General features: G+C 30.5%; 2 long non-coding RNA genes across 8 annotated transcripts in view; one reads left to right on the forward strand and one right to left on the reverse strand.

The window, feature by feature from the left end:
• Positions 1-23,661, forward strand: part of LOC146754086 (uncharacterized) — a 141,659-nt gene that overhangs the window by 92,602 nt on the left and 25,396 nt on the right. The window lies entirely within an intron of this gene.
• Positions 1-23,661, reverse strand: part of LOC146754087 (uncharacterized) — a 137,636-nt gene that overhangs the window by 10,211 nt on the left and 103,764 nt on the right. For 5 of the 6 annotated variants that reach the window (XR_014939241.1, XR_014939243.1, XR_014939244.1 and 2 more), the window contains one exon: positions 290-23,175. This is a non-coding gene — a long non-coding RNA (uncharacterized LOC146754087). The remainder of the gene's footprint in view (positions 1-289; positions 23,176-23,661) is intronic. The other variant, XR_014939242.1, reaches the window with a different exon arrangement.

Consider the following 23,661-nt stretch of genomic DNA (forward strand, 5'->3'; position numbering starts at 1 on the left):
CTTTCCATTCCCTTATACTTTCCTTTCCATTCCTATTTTTAAACTTACCCATTCCTTTCATTTATACTTTTTTATCCTTTCCAATATACTTACCTTGGCTTTCCTTTCTTTTATACTTTACCTTTCCTTTTCTGTATACTTTCCTTTCCTTTACACTTTCATTTCAATTCCTATTTTTAAACTTAGCCTTTCCTTTCATTTATACTTTCCTTTCCTTTCATACTTACCTTTGCTTTCCTTTCTTTTATAAATTCCCTTCTTTTATAATTCCCTTCCCTATGCATTATACCTACATTCCCTTTCTGTTCTGTAACATTTTCCTTTAGACCTTCCTTTCCATTCCTTTTTTTTTTTTAAATTAACCTTCCCTTTCCTTTTTTATATACTTCCCTATCCTTACAATTCTACATACATTGACTTTCCCTTATACATTGCTTTCCTTTCCATTATATCTACCTTTCCTTTCTTTTCTATTCCCTTCCTTTCCCTTCCTTTATACTTACCTTTGCTTCCTTTCTTTTATACTTTCCCTTCCTTTATACTTTCCATTCCCTTATAATTTCCTTTCAATTCCTATTTTTAAACTTACCCATTGCTTTCATTTATACTTTCTTATCCTTTCCAATATACTTACCTTTGCTTTCCTTTCTTTTATACTTTCCCTTCCTTTATACTTTCCTTTTCTGTATACTATCCTTTCCTTTATACTTTCCTTTTCTGTATACTTTCCTTTCCTTTACAGTTTCATTTCAATTCCTATTTTTAAACTTAGCTTCTCCTTTCATTTATACTTTCCTTTCCTTTCATACTTACCTTTGCTTTCCTTTCTTTTATAAATTCCCTTCTTTTATCATTCCCTTCCCTTTGCATTATACCTACATTCCCTTTCTGTTCTGTAACATTTTTCTTTAGACCTTCCTTTCCATTCCTTTTTTTTTTTTTAAATTAACCTTTCCTTTCCCTTATTATATACTTCCCTATCCTTACAATTCTACATACATTGACTTTCCTTTATACTTTGCTTTCCTTTCAATTATATCTACCTTTCCATTCTTTTCTATTCCCTTCCTTTCCCTTCCTTTATACTTACCTTTGCTTCCTTTCTTTTATACTTTCCCTTCCTTTATTCTTTCCATTCCTTATACTTTCCTTTCCATTCCTATTTTTAAACTTACCCATTCCTTTCATTTATACTTTCTTATCCTTTCCAATATACTTACCTTTGCTTTCCTTTCTTTTATACTTTCCGTTTCCTTTTCTGTATACATTCCTTTCCTTTACACTTTCATTTCAATTCCTATTTTTAAACTTAGCCTTTCCTTTCATTTATACTTTCCTTTCCTTTCATACTTACCTTTGCTTTCCTTTCTTTTATAAATTCCCTTCTTTTATAATTCCCTTCCCTTTGCATTATACCTACATTCCCTTTCTGTTCTGTAACATTTTCCTTTAGACCTTCCTTTCCATTCTTTTTTTTTTTTTAAATTAACCTTGCCTTTCCTTTTTTATATACTTCCCTATCCTTACAATTCTACATACATTGACTTTCCCTTATACATAGATTTCCTTTCCATTATATCTACCTTTCCTTTCTTTCTATTCCCTTCCACTCCCTTCCTTTATACTTACCTTTGCTTCCTTTCTTCTATACTTTCCCTTCCTTTATACTTTCCATTCCCTATATACTTTCCATTCTTATTTTTAAACTTACCCATTCCTTTCATTTATACTTTCTTATCCTTTCCAATATACTTACCTTTGCTTTCCTTTCTTTTATACTTTCCCTTCCTTTATACTTTCCTATTCTGTATACTATCCTTTCCTCTATAATTTCCTTTTCTGTATACTTTCCTTTCCATTACACTTTCATTTCAATTCCTATTTTTAAACTTAGCCTCTCTTTTCATTTATACTTTCCTTTCCTTTCCTTTCATACTTACGTTTGCTTTCCTTTCTTTTATAAATTCCCTTCTTTTATAATTCCCTTCCCTTTGCATTATACCTACATTCCCTTTCTGTTCTGTAACATTTTCCTTTAGACCTTCCTTTCCATTCCTTTTTTTTTTTTTAAATTAACCTTTCCTTTCCTTTTTATATACATCCCCATCCTTACAATTCTACATACATTGAGTTTCCTTTTAACATTGCTTTCCTTTCCATTATATCTACCTTTCCTTTCTTTCCTATTCCCTTCCTTTCCCTTCCTTTATACTTACCTTTGCTTCCTTTCTTTTATACTTTCCCTTCCTTTATACTTTCCATTCCCTTATACTTTCCTTTCCATTCCTATTTTTAGACTTACGCATTCCTTTCATTTATACTTTCTTATCCTTTCCAATATACTTTACCTGTGCTTTCCTTTCTTTTATACTTTCCCTTCCTATATACTTTCCTTTTCTTTATACTTTCCTTTCCTTTATAATTTCCTTTTCTGTATAGTTTCCTTTCCTTTACACTTTCATTTCAATTCCTATTTTTAAACTTAGCCTCTCCTTTAATTTATAATTTCCTTTCCTTTCATACTTGCCTTTGCTTTCCTTTCTTTTATAAATTCCCTTCTTTTATAATTCCCTTCCCTTTGCATTATACCTACATACCCTTTCTGTTCTGTAGCATTTTCCTTTAGACCTTCCTTTCCATTCCTTTTTTTTTTTTTTAAATTAACCTTTCCTTTCCTTTTTTATATACTTCCCTGTTCTTACAATTCTACATATATTGACTTTCCCTTATACATTGCTATCCTTTCCACTATATCTACCTTTCCTTTCTGTTCTATTCCCTTCCTTTCCCTTCCTTTATACTTACCTTTGCTTCCTTTCTTTTATACTTTCCCTTCCTTTATACTTTCCATTCCCTTATACTTTCCTTTCCATTCCTATTGTTAAACTTACCAATTCCTTTCATTATACTTTCTTATCCTTTCCAATATACTTACCTTTGCTTTCCTTTCTTTTATACTTTCCCATCCTTTATACTTTCCTTTTCTTTATACTTTCCTTTCCTTTATACTTTCCTTTTCTGTGTACTTTCCTTTACTTTACACTTTTATTTCAATTCCTATTTTTAATCTTAGCCCCTCCTTTCAATTATAATTTCCTTTCCTTTCATACTTACCTTTGCTTTCCTTTCTTTTATAAATTCCCTTCTTTTATAATTCCCTTCCCTTTGCATTATACCTACATTCCCTTTCTGTTCTGTAACATTTTCCTTTAGACCTTCCTTTCCATTCCTTTTTTTTTTTTAAATTAACCTTGCCTTTCCTTTTTTATATACTTCCCTATCCTTACAATTCTACATACATTGACTTTCCCTTATACATTGCTTTCCTTTCCATTATATCTACCTTTCCTTTCTTTTCTATTCCCTTCCTTTCCCTTCCTTTATACTTACCTTTGCTTCCTTTCTTTTATACTTTCCCTTCCTTTATACTTTCCATTCCCTTATAATTTCCTTTCCATTCCTATTTTTAAACTTACCCATTGCTTTCATTTATACTTTCTTATCCTTTCCAATATACTTACCTTTGCTTTCCTTTCTTTTATACTTTCCCTTCCTTTATACTTTCCTTTTCTGTATACTGTCCTTTCCTTTATACTTTCCTTTTCTGTATACTTTCCTTTCCTTTACACTTTCATTTCAATTCCTATTTTTAAACTTAGCTTCTCCTTTCATTTATACTTTCCTTTCCTTTCCTTTCATACTTACCTTTGCTTTCCTTTCTTTTATAAATTCCCTTCTTTTATCATTCCCTTCCCTTTGCATTATACCTACATTCCCTTTCTGTTCTGTTACATTTTTCTTTAGACCTTCCTTTCCATTCCTTTTTTTTTTTAAATTTACCTTTCCTTTCCTTTTTTATATATTTCCTTATCCTTACAATTCTACATTCATTTACTTTCCTTTATACTTTGCTTTCCTTTCCATTATATCTACCTTTCCTTTCTTTTCTATTCCCTTCCTTTCCCTTCCTTTATACTTACCTTTGCTTTCCTTTCTTTTATACTTTCCCTTTCCTTTTCTGTATACTTTCCTTTCTTTTACACTTTCATTTCAATTCCTATTTTTAAACTTAGCCTTTCCTTTCATTTATACTTTCCTTTCCTTTCATACTTACCTTTGCTTTCCTTTCTTTTATAAATTCCCTTCTTTTATAATTCCCTTCCCTTTGCATTATACCTACATTCCCTTTCTGTTCTGTAACATTTTCCTTTAGACCTTCCTTTCCATTCCTTTTTTTTTTTTTTAAATTAACCTTTCCTTTCCTTTTTTATATACTTCCCTATCCTTACAATTCTACATACATTGAGTTTCCGTTTTACATTGCTTTCCTTTCCATTATATCTACCTTTCCTTTCTTTCCTATTCCCTTCCTTTCCCTTCCTTTATACTTACCTTTGCTTCCTTTCTTTTATACTTTCCCTTCCTTTATACTTTCAATTCCCTTATACTTTCCTTTCCATTCCTATTTTTAGTCTTACCCATTCCTTTCATTTATATTTTCTTATCCTTTCCAATATACTTTACCTTTGCTTTCCTTTCTTTTATACTTTCCCTTCCTTTATACTTTCCTTTTCTGTATACTATCCTTTCCTTTATACTTTCCTTTTCTGTATACTTTCCTTTCCTTTATACTTTCCTTTTCTGTATACTTTCCTTTCCTTTACACTTTCATTTCAATTCCTATTTTTAAACTTAGCTTCTCCTTTCATTTATACTTTCCTTTCCTTTCCTTTCATACTTACCTTTGCTTTCCTTTCGTTTATAAATTCCCTTCTTTTATAATTCCCTTCCCTTTGCATTATACCTACATTCCCTTTCTGTTCTGTAACATTTTTCTTTAGACCTTCCTTTCCATTCCTTTTTTTTTTTAAAATAACCTTGCCTTTCCTTTTTTATATACTTCCCTATCCTTACAATTCTACATACATTGACTTTCCTTTATACTTTGCTTTCCTTTCCATTATATCTACCTTTCCTTTCTTTTCTATTCCCTTCCTTTCCCTTCCTTTATACTTACCTTTGCTTCCTTTCTTTTATACTTTCCCTTCCTTTATTCTTTCCATTCCCTTATACTTTCCTTTCCATTCCTATTTTTAAACTTACCCATTCCTTTCATTTATACTTTCTTCTCCTTTCCAATATACTTTACCTTTGCTTTCCTTTCTTTTATACTTTCCATTCCTATATACTTTCCTTTTCTTTATACTTTCCTTTCCTTCATAATTTCCTTTTCTGTATAGTTTCCTTTCCTTTACACTTTCATTTCAATTCCTATTTTAAAACTTAGCTTCTCCTTTCATTTATACTTTCCTTTCCTTTCATACTTACCTTTGCTTTCCTTTCTTTTATAAATTCCCTTCTTTTATAATTCCCTTCCCTTTGCATTATACCTACATACCTTTTCTGTTCTGTAGCATTTTCCTTTAGACCTTCCTTTCCATTCCTTTTTTTTTTTTTTTTTAAATTAACCTTTCCTTTCCTTTTTTATATACTTCCCTGTCTTTACAATTCTACATACATTGACTTTCCCTTATACATTGCTATCCTTTCCACTATATCTACCTTTCCTTTCTGTTCTATTCCCTTCCTTTCCCTTCCTTTATACTTACCTTTGCTTCCTTTCTTTTATACTTTCCCTTCCTTTATACTTTCCATTCCCTTATACTTTCCTTTCCATTCCTATTTTTAAAATTACCCATTCCTTTCATTTATACTTTCTTATCCTTTCCAATATACTTAACTTTGCTTTCCTTTCTTTTATACTTTCCCTTCCTTTATACTTTCCTTTTCTTTATACTTTCCTTTCCTTTATACTTTCCTTTTCTGTATACTTTCCTTTACTTTACACTTTTATTTCAATTCCTATTTTTAATCTTAGACCCTCCTTTCATTTATAATTTCCTTTCCTTTCATACTTACCTTTGCTTTCCTTTCTTTTATACTTTCCCTTTCCTTTTCTGTATACTTTCCTTTCCTTTACACTTTCATTTCAATTCCTATTTTTAAACTTAGCCTTTTCTTTCATTTATACTTTCCTTTCCTTCCATACTTACCTTTGCTTTCCTTTCTTTTATAAATTCCCTTCTTTTATAATTCCCTTCCCTTTGCATTATACCTACATTCCCTTTCTGTTCTGTAACATTTTCCTTTAGACCTTCCTTTCCATTCCTTTTTTTTTTTTAAATTAAACTTGCCTTTCCTTTTTTATATATTTCCCTATCCTTACAATTCTACATACATTGACTTTCCCTTATACATTGCTTTCCTTTCAATTATATCTACCTTTCCTTTCTTTTCTATTCCCTTCCTTTCCCTTCCATTATTATTACCTTTGCTTCCTTTCTTTTATACTTTCCCTTCCTTTATACTTTCCATTCCCTTATAATTTCCTTTCCATTCCTATTTTTAAACTTACCCATTGCTTTCATTTATACCTTCTTATCCTTTCCAATATACTTACCTTTGCTTTCCTTTCTTTTATACTTTCCCTTCCTTTATACTTTCCTTTTCTGTATACTGTCCTTTCCTTTATACTTTCCTTTTCTGTATACTTTCCTTTCCTTTACACTTTCATTTCAATTCCTATTTTTAAACTTAGCTTCTCCTTTCATTTATACTTTCCTTTCCTTTCATTTCAATTCCTATTTTTAAACTTAGCTTCTCCTTTCATTTATACTTTCCTTTCCTTTCCTTTCATACTTACCTTTGCTTTTCTTTCTTTTATAAATTCCCTTCTTTTATCATTCCCTTCCCTTTGCATTATACCTACATTCCCTTTCTGTTACATTTTTCTTTAGACCTTCCTTTCCATTCCTTTTTTTTTTTAAATTTACCTTTCCTTTCCTTTTTTATATATTTCCCTATCCTTACAATTCTACATTCATTTACTTTCCTTTATACTTTGCTTTCCTTTCCATTATATCTACCTTTCCTTTCTTTTCTATTCCCTTCCTTTCCCTTCCTTTATACTTACCTTTGCTTCCTTTCTTTTATACGTTCCCTTCCTTTATACTTTCCATTCCCTTATACTTTCCTTTCCATTCCTATTTTTAAACTTACCCATTCCTTTCATTTATACTTTCTTATCCTTTCCAATATACTTACCTTTGCTTTCCTTTCTTTTATACTTTCCCTTTCCTTTTCTGTATACTTTCCTTTCCTTTACACTTTCATTTCAATTCCTATTTTTAAACTTTGCCTTTCCTTTCATTTATACTTTCCTTTCCTTTCATACTTACCTTTGCTTTCCTTTCTTTTATAAATTCCCTTCTTTTATAATTCCCTTCCCTTTGCATTATACCTACATTCCCTTTCTGTTCTGTAACATTTTCCTTTAGACATTCCTTTCCATTCCTTTTTTTTTTTTTAAATTAACCTTGCCTTTCCTTTTTTATATACTTCCCTATCCTTACAATTCTACATACATTGACTTTCCCTTCTACATTGCTTTCCTTTCCATTATATCTACCTTTCCTTTCTTTCTATTCCCTTCCTTTCCCTTCCTTTATACTTACCTTTGCTTCCTTTCTTTTATACTTTCCCTTCCTTTATACTTTCCATTCCCTTATACTTTCCTTTCCATTCCTATTTTTAAAATTACCCATTCCTTTCATTTATACTTTCTTATCCTTACCAATATACTTACCTTTGCTTTCCTTTCTTTTATACTTTCCCTTCCTTTATACTTTCCTATTCTGTATACTATCCTTTCCTTTATACTTATCTTTTCTGTATACTTTCCTTTCCTTTACACTTTCATTTCAATTCCTATTTTTAAACTTAGCCTCTCTTTTCATTTATACTTTCCTTTCCTTTCATACTTACCTTTGCTTTCCTTTCTTTTATAAATTCCCTTCTTTTATAATTCCCTTCCCTTTGCATTATACCTACATTCCCTTTCCGTTCTGTAACATTTTCCTTTAGACCTTCCTTTCCATTCCTTTTCTTTATTTTGAAATTAACCTTTCCTTTCCTTTTTTATATACTTTCCTATCCTTACAATTCTACATACATTGACTTTCCTTTATACATTGCTTTCCTTTCCATTATATCTACCTTTCCTTTCTTTCCTATTCCCTTCCTTTCCCTTCTTTATACTTACCTTTGCTTCCTTTCTTTTATACTTTCCCTTCCTTTATACTTTCCATTCCCTTATACTTTCCTTTCCATTCCTATTTTTAGACTTACCCATTCCTTTCATTTATACTTTCTTATTATTTCCAATATACTTTACCTTTGCTTTCCTTTCTTTTATACTTTCCCTTCCTTTATACTTTCCATTCCCTTATACTTTCCTTTCCATTCCTATTTTTAGACTTACCCATTCCTTCATTTATACTTTCTTATCCTTTCCAATATACTTTACCTTTGCTTTCCTTTCTTTTATACTTTCCCTTCCTTTATACTTTCCTTTTCTTTATACTTTCCTTTATAATTTCCTTTTCTGTATACTTTCCTTTCCTCTACACTTTCATTTCAATTCCTATATTTAAACTTAGGCTCTCCTTTCATTTATACTTACCTTTCCTTCCATACTTACCTTTGCTTTCCTTTCTTTTATAAATTCCCTTCTTTTATTTATTTATATTATATATATATATATTATATTTATTTATTCCCTTCCCCTTGCATTATACCTACATTCCCTTTCTGTTCTGTAGCATTTTCCTTTAGACCTTCCTTTCCATTCCTTTTTTTTTTTTTTAAATTAACCTTTCCTTTCCTTTTTTATATACTTCCCTGTCCTTACAATTCTACATACATTGACTTTCCCTTATACATTGCTATCCTTTCCACTATAGATACTTTTCGTTTCTGTTCGATTCCCTTCCTTTCCCTTCCTTTATACTTACCTTTGCTTCCTTTCTTTTATACTTTCCCTTCCTTTATACTTTCCATTCCCTTATACTTTCCTTTCCATTCCTATTTTTAAACTTACCCATTCCTTTCATTTATACTTTCGTATCCTTTCCAATATACTTACCTTTGCTTTCCTTTCTTTTATACTTTCCCTTCCTTTATACTTTCCTTTTCTTTATACTTTCCTTTCCTTTATAATTTCCTTTTCTGTTTACTTTCCTTTACTTTACACTTTTATTTCAATTCCTATTTTTAATCTTAGCCCCTCCTTACATTTATAATTTCCTTTCCTTTCATACTTACCTTTGCTTTCCGTTCTTTTATAAATTCCCTTCTTTTATAATTCCCTTCCCTTTGCATTATACCTACATTCCCTTTCTGTTCTGTAACATTTTCCTTTAGACCTTCCTTTCCATTCCTTTTTTTTTTTTTTAAATTAACCTTTCCCTTTTTATATACTTCCCTATCTTTACAATTCTACATACATTGACTTTCCTTTATACAATGCTTTCCTTTCCATTATATCTACCTTTCCTTTCTTTTCTATTCCCTTCCTTTCCCTTCCTTTATACTTACCTTTGCTTCCTTTCTTTTATACTTTCCCTTCCTTTATACTTTCCATTCCCTTATACTTTCCTTTCCATTCCTATTTTTAAACTTACCCATTCCTTTCATTTATACTTTTTTATCCTTTCCAATATACTTACCTTGGCTTTCCTTTCTTTTATACTTTCCCTTTCCTTTTCTGTATACTTTCCTTTCCTTTACACTTTCATTTCAATTCCTATTTTTAAACATAGCTTCTTCTTTCATTTATACTTTCCTTTCCTTTCCTTTCATACTTACCTTTGCTTTCCTTTCTTTTATAAATTCCCTTCTTTTATCATTCCCTTCCCTTTGCATTATACCTATATTCCCTTTCTGTTCTGTAACATTTTTCTTTAGACCTTCCTTTCCATTCCTTTTTTTTTTTTTTAAATTAACCTTTCCTTTCCCTTTTTATATACTTCCCTATCCTTACAATTCTACATACATTGACTTTCCTTTATACAATGCTTTCCTTTCCATTATATCTACCTTTCCTTTCTTTTCTATTCCCTTCCTTTCCCTTCCTTTATACTTACCTTTGCTTCCTTTCTTTTATACATTCCCTTCCTTTATACTTTCCATTCCCTTATAATTTCCTTTCAATTCCTATTTTTAAACTTACCCATTGCTTTCATTTATACTTTCTTATCCTTTCCAATATACTTACCTTTGCTTTCCTTTCTTTTATACTTTCCCTTCCTTTATACTTTCCTTTTCTGTATACTATCCTTTCCTTTATACTTTCCTTTTCTGTATACTTTCCTTTCCTTTACAGTTTCATTTCAATTCCTATTTTTAAACTTAGCTTCTCCTTTCATTTATACTTTCCTTTCCTTTCCTTTCATACTTACCTTTGCTTTCCTTTCTTTTATAAATTCCCTTCTTTTATCATTCCCTTCCCTTTGCATTATACCTACATTCCCTTTCTGTTCTGTAACATTTTTCTTTAGACCTTCCTTTCCATTCCTTTTTTTTTTTTTAAATTAACCTTTCCTTTCCCTTATTATATACTTCCCTATCCTTACAATTCTACATACATTGACTTTCCTTTATACTTTGCTTTCCTTTCCATTATATCTACCTTTCCATTCTTTTCTATTCCCTTCCTTTCCCTTCCTTTATACTTACCTTTGCTTCCTTTCTTTTATACTTTCCCTTCCTTTATACTTTCCATTCCCTTACACTTTCCTTTCCATTCCTATTTTTAAACTTACCCATTCCTTTCATTTATACTTTCTTATCCTTTCCAATATACTTACCTTTGCTTTCCTTTCTTTTATACTTTCCCTTTCCTTTTCTGTATACTTTCCTTTCCTTTACACTTTCATTTCAATTCCTATTTTTAAACTTAGCCTTTCCTTTCATTTATACTTTCCTTTCCTTTCATACTTACCTTTGCTTTCCTTTCTTTTATAAATTCCCTTCTTTTATAATTCCCTTCCCTTTGCATTATACCTACATTCCCTTTCTGTTCTGTAACATTTTCCTTTAGACCTTCCTTTCCATTCCTTTTCTTTATTTTGAAATTAACCTTTCCTTTCCTTTTTTATATACTTTCCTATCCTTACAATTCTACATACATTGACTTTCCTTTATACATTGCTTTCCTTTCCATTATATCTACCTTTCCTTTCTTTCCTATTCCCTTCCTTTCCCTTCTTTATACTTACCTTTGCTTCCTTTCTTTTATACTTTCCCTTCCTTTATACTTTCCATTCCCTTATACTTTCCTTTCCATTCCTATTTTTAGACTTACCCATTCCTTTCATTTATACTTTCTTATTATTTCCAATATACTTTACCTTTGCTTTCCTTTCTTTTATACTTTCCCTTCCTTTATACTTTCCATTCCCTTATACTTTCCTTTCCATTCCTATTTTTAGACTTACCCATTCCTTCATTTATACTTTCTTATCCTTTCCAATATACTTTACCTTTGCTTTCCTTTCTTTTATACTTTGCCTTCCTTTATACTTTCCTTTTCTTTATACTTTCCTTTATAATTTCCTTTTCTGTATACTTTCCTTTCCTCTACACTTTCATTTCAATTCCTATATTTAAACTTAGGCTCTCCTTTCATTTATACTTACCTTTCCTTCCATACTTACCTTTGCTTTCCTTTCTTTTATAAATTCCCTTCTTTTATTTATTTATATTATATATATATATATTATATTTATTTATTCCCTTCCCCTTGCATTATACCTACATTCCCTTTCTGTTCTGTAGCATTTTCCTTTAGACCTTCCTTTCCATTCCTTTTTTTTTTTTTTAAATTAACCTTTCCTTTCCTTTTCTATATACTTCCCTGTCCTTACAATTCTACATACATTGACTTTCCATTATACATTGCTATCCTTTCCACTATAGATACTTTTCGTTTCTGTTCGATTCCCTTCCTTTCCCTTCCTTTATACTTACCTTTGCTTCCTTTCTTTTATACTTTCCCTTCCTTTATACTTTCCATTCCCTTATACTTTCCTTTCCATTCCTATTTTTAAACTTACCCATTCCTTTCATTTATACTTTCGTATCCTTTCCAATATACTTACCTTTGCTTTCCTTTCTTTTATACTTTCCCTTCCTTTATACTTTCCTTTTCTTTATACTTTCCTTTCCTTTATAATTTCCTTTTCTGTTTACTTTCCTTTACTTTACACTTTTATTTCAATTCCTATTTTTAATCTTAGCCCCTCCTTACATTTATAATTTCCTTTCCTTTCATACTTACCTTTGCTTTCCGTTCTTTTATAAATTCCCTTCCTTTATAATTCCCTTCCCTTTGCATTATACCTACATTCCCTTTCTGTTCTGTAACATTTTCCTTTAGACCTTCCTTTCCATTCCTTTTTTTTTTTTTTAAATTAACCTTTCCTTTTTTATATACTTCCCTATCTTTACAATTCTACATACATTGACTTTCCTTTATACAATGCTTTCCTTTCCATTATATCTACCTTTCCTTTCTTTTCTATTCCCTTCCTTTCCCTTCCTTTATACTTACCTTTGCTTCCTTTCTTTTATACTTTCCCTTCCTTTATACTTTCCATTCCCTTATACTTTCCTTTCCATTCCTATTTTTAAACTTACCCATTCCTTTCATTTATACTTTTTTATCCTTTCCAATATACTTACCTTGGCTTTCCTTTCTTTTATACTTTCCCTTTCCTTTTCTGTATACTTTCCTTTCCTTTACACTTTCATTTCAATTCCTATTTTTAAACATAGCTTCTTCTTTCATTTATACTTTCCTTTCCTTTCCTTTCATACTTACCTTTGCTTTCCTTTCTTTTATAAATTCCCTTCTTTTATCATTCCCTTCCCTTTGCATTATACCTATATTCCCTTTCTGTTCTGTAACATTTTTCTTTAGACCTTCCTTTCCATTCCTTTTTTTTTTTTTTAAATTAACCTTTCCTTTCCCTTTTTATATACTTCCCTATCCTTACAATTCTACATACATTGACTTTCCTTTATACAATGCTTTCCTTTCCATTATATCTACCTTTCCTTTCTTTTCTATTCCCTTCCTTTCCCTTCCTTTATACTTACCTTTGCTTCCTTTCTTTTATACATTCCCTTCCTTTATACTTTCCATTCCCTTATAATTTCCTTTCAATTCCTATTTTTAAACTTACCCATTCCTTTCATTTATACTTTCTTATCCTTTCCAATATACTTACCTTTGCTTTCCTTTCTTTTATACTTTCCCTTCCTTTATACTTTCCTTTTCTGTATACTATCCTTTCCTTTATACTTTCCTTTTCTGTATACTTTCTTTTCCTTTACAGTTTCATTTCAATTCCTATTTTTAAACTTAGCTTCTCCTTTCATTTATACTTTCCTTTCCTTTCCTTTCATACTTACCTTTGCTTTCCTTTCTTTTATAAATTCCCTTCTTTTATCATTCCCCTCCCTTTGCATTATACCTACATTCCCTTTCTGTTCTGTAACATTTTTCTTTAGACCTTCCTTTCCATTCCTTTTTTTTTTTTTAAATTAACCTTTCCTTTCCCTTATTATATACTTCCCTATCCTTACAATTCTACATACATTGACTTTCCTTTATACTTTGCTTTCCTTTCCATTATATCTACCTTTCCATTCTTTTCTATTCCCTTCCTTTCCCTTCCTTTATACTTACCTTTGCTTCCTTTCTTTTATACTTTCCCTTCCTTTATACTTTCCATTCCCTTATACTTTCCTTTCCATTCCTATTTTTAAACTTACCCATTCCTTTCATTTATACTTTCTTATCCTTTCCAATATACTTACCTTTGCTTTCCTTTCTTTTATACTTTCCCTTTCCTTTTCTGTATACTTTCCTTTCCTTTACACTTTCATTTCAATTCCTATTTTTAAACTTAGCCTTTCCTTTCATTTATACTTTCCTTTCCTTTCATACTTACCTTTGCTTTCCTTTCTTTTATAAATTCCCTTCTTTTATAATTCCCTTCCCTTTGCATTATACCTACATTCCCTTTCTGTTCTGTAACATTTTCCTTTAGACATTCCTTTCCATTCCTTTTTTTTTTTTAAATTAACCTTGCCTTTCCTTTTTTATATACTTCCCTATCCGTACAATTCTACATACATTGACTTTCCCTTATACATAGATTTCCTTTCCATTATATCTACCTTTCCTTTCTTTCTATTCCCTTCCTTTCCCTTCCTTTATACTTACCTTTGCTTCCTTTCTTTTATACTTTCCCTTCCTTTATACATTACATTCCCTTCTACTTTCCATTCCTATTTTTATACTTACCCATTCCTTTCATTTATACTTTCTTATCCTTTCCAATATACTTACCTTTGCTTTCCTTTCTTTTATACTTTCCCTTCCTTTATACTTTCCTATTCTGTATACTATCCTTTCATCTATAATTTCCTTTTCTGTATACTTTCCTTTCCATTACACTTTCATTTCAATTCCTATTTTTAAACTTAGCCTCTCTTTTCATTTATACTTTCCTTTCCTTTCCTTTCATACTTACGTTTGCTTTCCTTTCTTTTATAAATTCCCTTCTTTTATAATTCCCTTCCCTTTGCATTATACCTACATTCCCTTTCTGTTCTGTAACATTTTCCTTTAGACCTTCCTTTCCATTCCTTTTTTTTTTTAAATAACCTTTCCTTTCCCTTATTATATACTTCCCTATCCTTACAATTCTACATACATTGACTTTCCTTTATACTTTGCTTTCCTTTCCATTATATCTACCTTTCCTTTCTTTCCTATTCCCTTCCTTTCCCTTCCTTTATACTTACCTTTGCTTCCTTTCTTTTATACTTTCCCTTCCTTTATACTTTCCATTACCTTATACTTTCCTTTCCATTCCTATTTTTAGACTTACGCATTCCTTTCATTTATACTTTCTTATCCTTTCCAATATACTTTACCTGTGCTTTCCTTTCTTTTATACTTTCCCTTCCTATATACTTTCCTTTTCTTTATACTTTCCTTTCCTTTATAATTTCCTTTTCTGTATAGTTTCCTTTCCTTTACACTTTCATTTCAATTCCTATTTTTAAACTTAGCCTCTCCTTTAATTTATAATTTCCTTTCCTTTCATACTTACCTTTGCTTTCCTTTCTTTTATAAATTCCCTTCTTTTATAATTCCCTTCCCTTTGCATTATACCTACATTCCCTTTCTGTTCTGTAGCATTTTCCTTTAGACCTTCCTTTCCATTCCTTTTTTTTTTTATAAATTAACCTTTCCTTTCCTTTTTTATATACTTCCCTGTTCTTACAATTCTACATACATTGACTTTCCCTTATACATTGCTATCCTTTCCACTATATCTACCTTTCCTTTCTGTTCTATTCCCTTCCTTTCCCTTCCTTTATACTTACCTTTGCTTCCTTTCTTTTATACTTTCCCTTCCTTTATACTTTCCATTCCCTTATACTTTCCTTTCCATTCCTATTGTTAAACTTACCCATTCCTTTCATTATACTTTCTTATCCTTTCCAATATACTTACCTTTGCTTCCTTTCTTTTATACTTTCCCTTCCTTTATACTTTCCATTCCCTTATACTTTCCTTTCCATTCCTATTTTTAAACTTACCCATTGCTTTCATTTATACTTTCTTATCCTTTCCAATATACTTACCTTTGCTTTCCTTTCTTTTATACTTTCCCTTCCTTTATACTTTCCTTTTCTGTATACTATCCTTTCCTTTATACTTTCCTTTTCTGTATACTTTCCTTTCCTTTACACTTTCATTTCAATTCCTATTTTTAAACATAGCCTCTCCTTTCATTTATACTCTCCTTTCCTTTCCTTTCATACTTACCTTTGTTTTCCTTACTTTTATAAATTCCCTTCTTTTATAATTCCCTTCCCTTTGCATTATACCTACATTCCCTTTCTGTTCTGTAACATTTTCCTTTAGACCTTCCTTACCATTCCTTTTCTTTTTTTTGAAATTAACCTTTCCTTTCCTTTTTTATATACTTCCCTATCCTTACAATTCTACATACATTGAGTTTCCTTTTTACATTGCTTTCCTTTCCATTATATCTACCTTTCCTTTCTTTCTATTCCCTTCCTTTCCCTTCCTTTATACTTACCTTTGCTTCCTTTCTTTTATACTTTCCCTTCCTTTATACTTTACATTCCCTTATAATTCCTTTCCATTCCTATTTTTAGACTTACCCATTCCTTTCATTTATACTTTTTTATCATTTCCAATATACTTTACCTTTGCTTTCCTTTCTTTTATACTTTCCCTTCCTATATACTTTCCTTTTCTTTATACTTTCCTATCCTTTATAATTTCCTTTTCTGTATAGTTTCCTTTCCTTTACACTTTCATTTCAATTCCTATTTTTAAACTTAGTCTCTCCTTTCATTTATACTTTCCTTTCCTTTCATACTTACCTTTGCTTTCCTTTCTTTTATAAATTCCCTTCTTTTATAATTCCCTTCCCTTTGCATTATACCTACATTCCCTTTCTGTTCTGTAACATTTTCCTTTAGACCTTCCTTTTCATTCCTTTTTTTTTTTTTTAAATTAACCTTTCCTTTCCTTTTTTATATACTTCCCTTTCCTTACAATTCTACATACATTGAGTTTCCGTTTTACATTGCTTTCCTTTCCATTATATCTACCTTTCCTTTCTTTCCTATTCCATTCCTTTCCCTTCCTTTATACTTACCTTTGCTTCCTTTCTTTTATACTTTCCCTTCCTTTATACTTTCAATTCCCTTATACTTTCCTTTCCATTCCTATTTTTAGTCTTACCCATTCCTTTCATTTATATTTTCTTATCCTTTCCAATATACTTTACCTTTGCTTTCCTTTCTTTTATACTTTCCCTTCCTTTATACTTTCCTTTTCTGTATACTATCCTTTCCTTTATACTTTCCTTTTCTGTATACTTTCCTTTCCATTACACTTTCATTTCAATTCCTATTATTAAACTTAGCTTCTCCTTTCATTTATACTTTCCTTTCCTTTCCTTTCATACTTACCTTTGCATTCCTTTCTTTTATAAATTCCCTTCTTTTATCATTCCCTTTCCTTTGCATTATACCTACCTTCCCTTTCTGTTCTGTAACATTTTTCTTTAGACCTTCCTTTCCATTCCTTTTTTTTTTAAAAATAACCTTGCCTTTCCTTTTTTATATACTTCCCTATCCTTACAATTCTACATACATTGACTTTCCTTTATACTTTGCTTTCCTTTCCATTATATCTACCTTTCCTTTCTTTTCTATTCCCTTCCTTTCCCTTCCTTTATACTTACCTTTGCTTCCTTTCTTTTATACTTTCCCTTCCTTTATACTTTCCATTCCCTTAAACTTTCCTTTCCATTCCTATTTTTAAACTTACCCATTCCTTTCATTTATACTTTCTTATCCTTTCCAATATACTTCCCTTTGCTTCCTTTCTTTTATACTTTCCCTTCCTTTATACTTTACATTCCCTTATACTTTCCTTTCCATTCCTATTTTTAGACTTACCCATTCCTTTCATTTATACTTTCTTCTCCTTTCCAATATACTTTACCTTTGCTTTCCTTTCTTTTATACTTTCCATTCCTATATACTTTCCTTTTCTTTATACTTTCCTTTCCTTCATAATTTCCTTTTCTGTATAGTTTCCTTTCCTTTACACTTTCATTTCAATTCCTATTTTAAAACTTAGCCTCTCCTTTCATTTATACTTTCCTTTCCTTTCATACTTACCTTTGCTTTCCTTTCATTTATAAATTCCCTTCTTTTAAAATTCCCTTCCCTTTGCATTATACCTACATTCCTTTTCTGTTCTGTAGCATTTTCCTTTAGACCTTCCTTTCCATTCCTTTTTTTTTTTTTTTTTAAATTAACCTTTCCTTTCCTTTTTTATATACTTCCCTGTCCTTACAATTCTACATACATTTACTTTCCATTATACATTGCTATCCTTTCCACTATATCTACCTTTCCTTTCTGTTCTATTCCCTTCCTTTCCCTTCCTTTATACTTACCTTTGCTTCCTTTCTTTTATACTTTCCCTTCCTTTATACTTTCCATTCCCTTATACTTTCCTTTCCATTCCTATTTTTAAAATTACCCATTCCTTTCATTTATACTTTCTTATCCTTTCCAATATACTTAACTTTGCTTTCCTTTCTTTTATACTTTCCCTTCCTTTATACTTTCCTTTTCTTTATACTTTCCTTTCCTTTATACTTTCCTTTTCTGTATACTTTCCTTTACTTTACACTTTTATTTCAATTCCTATTTTTAATCTTAGCCCTTCCTTTCATTTATAATTTCCTTTCCTTTCATACTTACCTTTGCTTTCCTTTCTTTTATAAATTCCCTTCTTTTATCATTCCCTTCCCTTTGCATTATACCTACATTCCCTTTCTGTTCTGTTACATTTTTCTTTAGACCTTCCTTTCCATTCCTTTTTTTTTTTTAAATTTACCTTTCCTTTCCTTTTTTATATACTTCCCTATCCTTACAATTCTACATACATTTACTTTCCTTTATACTTTGCTTTCCTTTCCATTATATCTACCTTTCCTTTCTTTTCTATTCCCTTCCTTTCCCTTCCTTTATACTTACCTTTGCTTCCTTTCTTTTATACTTTCCCTTCCTTTATACTTTCCATTCCCTTATACTTTCCTTTCCATTCCTATTTTTAAACTTACCCATTCCTTTCATTTATACTTTCTCATCCTTTCCAATATACTTACCTTTGCTTTCCTTTCTTTTATACTTTCCCTTTCCTTTTCTGTATACTTTCCTTTCCTTTACACTTTCATTTCAATTCCTATTTTTAAACTTAGCCTTTCCTTTCATTTATACTTTCCTTTCCTTTCATACTTACCTTTGCTTTCCTTTCTATTATAAATTCCCTTCTTTTATAATTCCCTTCCCTTTGCATTATACCTACATTCCCTTTCTGTTCTGTAACATTTTCCTTTAGACCTTCCTTTCCATTCCTTTTTTTTTTTTAAATTAACCTTTCCTTTTTTATATACTTCCCTATCTTTACAATTCTACATACATTGACTTTCCTTTATACAATGATTTCCTTTCCATTATATCTACCTTTCCTTTCTTTTCTATTCCCTTCCTTTCCCTTCCTTTATACTTACCTTTGCTTCCTTTCTTTTATACTTTCCCTTCCTTTATACTTTCCATTCCCTTACACTTTCCTTTCCATTCCTATTTTTAGACTTACGCATTCCTTTCATTTATACTTTCTTATCCTTTCCAATATACTTTACCTTTGCTTTCCTTTCTTTTATACTTTCCCTTCCTATATACTTTCCTTTTCTTTATACTTTCCTTTCCTTTATAATTTCCTTTTCTGTATACTTTCCTTTCCTTTACACTTTCATTTCAATTCCTATATTTAAACTTAGGCTCTCCTTTCATTTATACTTACCTTTCCTTTCATACTTACCTTTGCTTTCCTTTCTTTTATAAATTCCCTTCTTTTATAATTCCCTTCCCTTTGCATTATACCTACATTCCCTTTCTGTTCTGTAGCATTTTCCTTTAGATCTTCCTTTCCATTCCTTTTTTTTTTTTTTAAATTAACCTTTCCTTTCCTTTTTTATATACTTCCCTGTCCCTACAATTCTACATACATTGACTTTCCCTTATACATTGCTATCCTTTCCACTATAGATACTTTTCGTTTCTGTTCGATTCCCTTCCTTTCCCTTCCTTTATACTTACCTTTGCTTCCTTTCTTTTATACTTTCCCTTCCTTTATACTTTCCATTCCCTTATACTTTCCTTTCCATTCCTATTTTTAAACTTACCCATTCCTTTCATTTATACTTTCGTATCCTTTCCAATATACTTACCTTTGCTTTCCTTTCTTTTATACTTTCCCTTCCTTTATACTTTCCTTTTCTTTATACTTTCCTTTCCTTTATAATTTCCTTTTCTGTTTACTTTCCTTTACTTTACACTTTTATTTCAATTCCTATTTTTAATCTTAGCCCCTCCTTACATTTATAATTTCCTTTCCTTTCCTTTCATACTTACCTTTGCTTTCCTTTCGTTTATAAATTCCCTTCTTTTATAATTCCCTTCCCTTTGCATTATACCTACATTCCCTTTCTGTTCTGTAACATTTTTCTTTAGACCTTCCTTTCCATTCCTTTTTTTTTTTTTAAATTAACCTTGCCTTTCCTTTTTTATATACTTCCCTATCCTTACAGTTCTACATACATTGACTTTCCTTTATACTTTTCTTTCCTTTCCATTATATCTACCTTTCCTTTCTTTTCTATTCCCTTCTTTTCCATTCCTTTATACTTACCTTTGCTTCCTTTCTTTTATACTTTCCCTTCCTTTATACTTTCCATTCCCTTATACTTTCCTTTCCATTCCTATTTTTAAACTTACCCATTCCTTTCATTTATACTTTCGTATCCTTTCCAATATACTTACCTTTGCTTTCCTTTCTTTTATACTTTCCCTTCCTATATACTTTCCTTTTCTTTATACTTTCCTTTCCTTTATAATTTCCTTTTCTGTTTACTTTCCTTTCCTTTACACTTTCATTTCAATTCCTATTTTTAAACTTAGCCTCTCCTTTCATTTATACTTTCCTTTCCTTTCATACTTACCTTTGCTTTCCTTTCTTTTATAAATTCCCTTCTTTTATAATTCCCTTCCCTTTGCATTATACCTACATTCCCTTTCTGTTCTGTAACATTTTCCTTTAGACCTTCCTTTCCATTCCTTTTTTTTTTTTTAAATTAACCTTGCCTTTCCTTTTTTATATACTTCCCTATCCTTACAATTCTACATACATTGACTTTCCCTTATACATTGCTTTCCTTTCCATTATATCTACCTTTCCTTTCTTTTCTATTCCCTTCCTTTCCCTTCCTTTATACTTACCTTTGCTTCCTTTCTTTTATACATTCCCTTCCTTTATACTTTCCATTCCCTTATACTTTCCTTTCCATTCCTATTTTTAAAATTACCCATTCCTTTCATTTATACTTTCTTATCCATGCCAATATACTTACCTTTGCTTTCCTTTCTTTTATACTTTCCCTTCCTTTATACTTTCCTTTTCTTTATACTTTCCTTTCCTTTATACTTTCCTTTTCTGTATACTTTCCTTTCCTTTACACTTTCATTTCAATTCCTATTTATAAACTTAGCCTTTCCTTTCATTTATACTTTCCTTTCCTTTCCTTTCATACTTACCTTTGCTTTCCTTTCTTTTATAAATTCCCTTCTTTTATCATTCCCTTTCCTTTGCATTATACCTACCTTCCCTTTCTGTTCTGTAACATTTTTCTTTAGACCTTCCTTTCCATTCCTTTTTTTTTTAAAAATATCCTTGCCTTTCCTTTTTTATATACTTCCCTATCCTTACAATTCTACATACATTGACTTTCCTTTATACTTTGCTTTCCTTTCCATTATATCTACCTTTCCTTTCTTTTCTATTCCCTTCCTTTATACTTACCTTTGCTTCCTTTCTTTTATACTTTCCCTTCCTTTATACTTTCCATTCCCTTATACTTTCCTTTCCATTCCTATTTTTAAACTTACCCATTCCTTTCATTTATACATTCTTATCCTTTCCAATATACTTACCTTTGCTTTCCTTTCTTTTATACTTTCCCTTCCTTTATACTTTCCTTTTCTTTATACTTTCCTTTCCTTTATACTTTCCTTTCCTTTATACTTTCCTTTTCTGTATAGTTTCCTTTCCTTTACACTTTCATTTCAATTCCTATTTTTAAACTTAGTCTCTCCTTTCATTTATACTTTCCTTTCCTTTCATACTTACCTTTGCTTTCCTTTCTTTTATAAATTCCCTTCTTTTATAATTCCCTTCCCTTTGCATTATACCTACATTCCCTTTCTGTTCTGTAACATTTTCCTTTAGACCTTCCTTTCCATTCCTTTTTTTTTTTTTTAAATTAACCTTTCCTTTCCTTTTTTATATACTTCCCTTTCCTTACAATTCTACATACATTGAGTTTCCGTTTTACATTGCTTTCCTTTCCATTATATCTACCTTTCCTTTCTTTCCTATTCCATTCCTTTCCCTTCCTTTATACTTACCTTTGCTTCCTTTCTTTTATACTTTCCCTTCCTTTATACTTTCAATTCCCTTATACTTTCCTTTCCATTCCTATTTTTAGTCTTACCCATTCCTTTCATTTATATTTTCTTATCCTTTCCAATATACTTTACCTTTGCTTTCCTTTCTTTTATACTTTCCCTTCCTTTATACTTTCCTTTTCTGTATACTATCCTTTCCTTTATACTTTCCTTTTCTGTATACTTTCCTTTCCATTACACTTTCATTTCAATTCCTATTATTAAACTTAGCTTCTCCTTTCATTTATACTTTCCTTTCCTTTCCTTTCATACTTACCTTTGCTTTCCTTTCTTTTATAAATTCCCTTCTTTTATCATTCCCTTTCCTTTGCATTATACCTACCTTCCCTTTCTGTTCTGTAACATTTTTCTTTAGACCTTCCTTTCCATTCCTTTTTTTTTTAAAAATAACCTTGCCTTTCCTTTTTTATATACTTCCCTATCCTTACAATTCTACATACATTGACTTTCCTTTATACTTTGCTTTCCTTTCCATTATATCTACCTTTCCTTTCTTTTCTATTCCCTTCCTTTCCCTTCCTTTATACTTACCTTTGCTTCCTTTCTTTTATACTTTCCCTTCCTTTATACTTTCCATTCCCTTATACTTTCCTTTCCATTCCTATTTTTAAACTTACCCATTCCTTTCATTTATACTTTCTTATCCTTTCCAATATACTTCCCTTTGCTTCCTTTCTTTTATACTTTCCCTTCCTTTATACTTTACATTCCCTTATACTTTCCTTTCCATTCCTATTTTTAGACTTACCCATTCCTTTCATTTATACTTTCTTCTCCTTTCCAATATACTTTACCTTTGCTTTCCTTTCTTTTATACTTTCCATTCCTATATACTTTCCTTTTCTTTATACTTTCCTTTCCTTCATAATTTCCTTTTCTGTATAGTTTCCTTTCCTTTACACTTTCATTTCAATTCCTATTTTTAAACTTAGCCTCTCCTTTCATTTATACTTTCCTTTCCTTTCATACTTACCTTTGCTTTCCTTTCATTTATAAATTCCCTTCTTTTAAAATTCCCTTCCCTTTGCATTATACCTACATTCCTTTTCTGTTCTGTAGCATTTTCCTTTAGACCTTCCTTTCCATTCCTTTTTTTTTTTTTTTTAAATTAACCTTTCCTTTCCTTTTTTATATACTTCCCTGTCCTTACAATTCTACATACATTTACTTTCCATTATACATTGCTATCCTTTCCACTATATCTACCTTTCCTTTCTGTTCTATTCCCTTCCTTTCCCTTCCTTTATACTTACCTTTGCTTCCTTTCTTTTATACTTTCCCTTCCTTTATACTTTCCATTCCCTTATACTTTCCTTTCCATTCCTATTTTTAAAATTACCCATTCCTTTCATTTATACTTTCTTATCCTTTCCAATATACTTACCTTTGCTTTCCTTTCTTTTATACTTTCCCTTCCTTTATACTTTCCTTTTCTTTATACTTTCCTTTCCTTTATACTTTCCTTTTCTGTATACTTTCCTTTACTTTACACTTTTATTTCAATTCCTATTTTTAATCTTAGCCCTTCCTTTCATTTATAATTTCCTTTCCTTTCATACTTACCTTTGCTTTCCTTTCTTTTATAAATTCCCTTCTTTT

Source organism: Coturnix japonica, chromosome Z, assembly GCF_054131305.1.
Source record: "Coturnix japonica strain WE chromosome Z, WE-NBRP24, whole genome shotgun sequence".
Lineage (NCBI taxonomy): Eukaryota > Metazoa > Chordata > Aves > Galliformes > Phasianidae > Coturnix > Coturnix japonica.